Source organism: Bufo gargarizans, chromosome 2 (genome assembly GCF_014858855.1).
Source record: "Bufo gargarizans isolate SCDJY-AF-19 chromosome 2, ASM1485885v1, whole genome shotgun sequence".
NCBI lineage: Eukaryota > Metazoa > Chordata > Amphibia > Anura > Bufonidae > Bufo > Bufo gargarizans.
In genome coordinates, this window is record NC_058081.1 from 555,984,231 (window position 1) to 555,987,592 (window position 3,362).

Genomic DNA, 3,362 nt, shown 5'->3' on the forward strand with positions numbered 1-3,362 from the left:
TGTTTTTTTTTTGTCACATATTGTACTTCATGACACTGGTAAAATGAAGTCAAAAATATAGTTTTTTTTGCATAAAAAATGCCTAATTTACCAAAAATTTTGAAAAACTTGCAAATTTCAAAGTTTCAGTTTCTCTACTTCTGTAATACATAGTAATACCCCTAAAACTTGTGATGACTTTACATTTCCCATATGTCTACTTCATGTTGAATTATTTTGGGAATGATATTTTATTTTTTGGGGATGTTACAAGGCTTAGAAGTTTAGAAGCAAAATCTTGAAATTTTTCAGAAATTTACAAAAAAACAATTTTCAGGGACCACTACAGCTCTGAGGTCACTTTGCGAGGCTTACATAATAGAAACCACCCCACCCCGTTCTATAAACTACACCCCTCAAGGTATTCAAAACTGATTTTACAAACTTCATTAACCCTTTAGGTGTTGCACAAGAGTTATTGGCAAATGGGGATGAAATTTGAGAATTACATTTTTTTGCCTAATTTTCCATTTTGACCCATTTTTTCCACTAACAAAGCAAGGGTTAACAGCCAAACAAGACTGTATGTTTATTGCCCTGACTCTGCTGTTCACAGAAACACCCCATATGTGGCCGTAAACTACTGTACGGCCACACAGCGGGGCGTAGAGTGAAAGGTGCGCCGTTTGGTTTTTGGAAGGCAGGTTTTGCTGGACAGTTTTTTTTTGACACCATGTCCCATTTGAAGCCCCCCTGATGCAACCCTAGAGTAGAAACTCCATAAAAGTGACCCCATCTAAGAAACTACACCCCTCAAGGTATTCAAAACTGATTTTACAAACTTCGTTAACCCTTTAGGTGTTGCACAAGATTTAATGGAAAATAGAGATACAATTTCAAAATGTCACTTTTTTGGCAGATTTTCCATTTTAATATTTTTTTTCCAGTTACAAAGCAAGGGTTAACAGCCAAACAAAACTCATTATTTATGGCCCTGATTCTGTAGTTTACAGAAACACCCCATATGTGGTCGTAAACTGCTGTACGGGCACACGGCAGGGCGCAGAAGGAAAGGAATGCCATATGGTTTTTGGAAGGCAGATTTTGCTGGACTGGTTTATTTACACCATGCACCCCTAGAGTAGAAACTCCCAAAAAGTGACCCCATTTTAGAAACTACGGGATAGGGTGGCAGTTTTGTTGGTACTAGTTTAGGGTACATATTATTTTTGGTTGCTCTATAATACACTTTTTGTGCGGCAAGGTAACAAGAAATAGCTTTTTTGGCACCTGTTTTTTGTTATTTACAACATTCATCTGACAGGTTAGATCATGTGGTAATTTTATAGGGCAGGTTGTCACGGATGCGGCGATACCTAATATGTATACAAATTATTTTTTATGTAAGTTTTACACAATGATTTCATTTTTAAAACAAAAAAAAGTTTTAGTGTCTCCATAGTCTAAGAGCCATAGTTTTTTCAGTTTTTGGGCGATTATCTTAAGTAGGGTCTCATTTTTTGCTGGATGAGATGACTGTTTGATTAGCACTATTTTGGGGTGCATATGACTTTTTGATTGCTTGCTATTACACTTTTTGTGACGTAAGATGACAAAAAATTGCTTTTTTTACACCGTTTTTATTTTTTTACGGTGGTCATCTGAGGGGTTAGGTCATGTGATATTTTTATGGAGCCGGTCGATACGGACGCGGCGATACCTAATATGTTTCCATTTTTTTTTATTTATGTCAGTTTTACACAATGATTTCATTTTTGAAACAAAAAAAAATCATGTTTTAGTGTTTCCATAGTCTAAGTCATAGCTTTTTCAGTTTTTGGGCGATTATCTTGGGTAGGGTATGATTTTTGCGGGATGAGATGACGGTTTGATTGTTACAATTTTGGCGTACATGCAACTTTTTTGATCACTAAGGTGGGCCAAATTTCAATTTCATCATAGTTTTTAATTTTTTATTTTTATGGCGTTCACCGTTCGGGTAAAGTAACATGACCGTTTTATAGATCAGGTCGTTATGGACGCGGCGATACCAAACATGTGTAGGGAATTTTATTTTTTTCATTTTTAATCAGTGATAAATGTGTTTTTTGATTTTTACATTTTTTTCACTGTAAAAAATCCAGTGGGTCTAATATCTGTATATTACAGTACAATACACTATATAGTGTTTTGTACTGTATTTTACTTACACTTTGTCTGAACAGATCTATGCCTTTAGCACAGATCTGTTCAGCACCATGGACAGCAGGATGCCTGAGAAGGCGTCCTGTTGCCATGGGAACCTTCCCCGTCTGCTCAGTAGTGGCCAGGACTTCGCAGACTGGGAAGGGTAAGGAGGGGGGCTGTCTGGGGGCTCTCTCCCTCTCCATCGGGGGGCTGCAAAGGCACAGCAGCCCCCGATGGGAGAGGGAGGGAGCTCCCTGAGCTGTTAACCTTTTACATACTGCGGTATGTAACCGCAGTATGTAACCGTGGCGATCAGAAACTGCAGAAAGTGCAGCAAACCACAGGTCTGAATTGACCTGCGGTTTTCTGTGATCGCATACATGGGGGGGTCACAGGACCCCCCGGCGCATTTGCCCGAAGTGCCTGCTCAATTATTTGAGCAGGCACGGGGTTCCGATCACCGCCCGCCCGCGCGGCAGTGATTGAAAATACACAGGGTGTACATGTACGCCCTGTGTCCTTAAGTACCAGGACACAAGGGCGTACCTGTACGCCCTATGTCCTTAAGGGGTTAAACGGATACGAAAAAAATAAGACAGGTGATCCCAGCAATTGTATTATCTGCCGCTGTCCCACTTGTCCCAGCCTAAACCCCTCCAGAGGGGCAGGAGAAAGAAGTCATACATGGACTTACCCGCAGAGCCATTTGCAGTCACTTAGAGTCCAGGGAACACAGACACATACAAAGGCGATCCGCAGTAGAGTAGGTCAATGTGTGGAGTGGACAGAGCAAGCTCTTTTTCACTCTCTCTGTTCAAAAAATCCATTATATACCTGTATATGGTCACCAGATAGGGGATGTAAGCGATATTAAACTGAGAAGAAAGGATACTACAGGTGATCACACCATTAAAGCTGAGAACAGATAACCCGAAAAGGGTTCACCGCTGAGACCGCTGTTTTTTCCCCAAAGCAGAACACCTCAAGTCAACAGCCTCCAGGCCCCAGCCCCATTCCAGGAGGCATGTCGCTCTGACAAAACAGGGAGATCATCCATCCGTTGCTCTGCCCTCACCAAAAATGCTCTTCTTCAGGTTTCCAATCTGCATAACACCACCCGCCTGGTGCACACCCACTTTTGGCCGCGCCTTTTTCCTCACACGTACGTCCTGCTGCTGAAGCATCCCATCTGTCCC

At 41.3% G+C, this 3,362-nt stretch overlaps 1 pseudogene; it reads right to left on the reverse strand.

Annotated features, from left to right (window-relative positions):
* Window positions 1–2,889: 2,889 nt before the first annotated feature.
* Window positions 2,890–3,093, reverse strand: LOC122929928 (annotated as a pseudogene).
* Window positions 3,094–3,362: the final 269 nt, after the last annotated feature.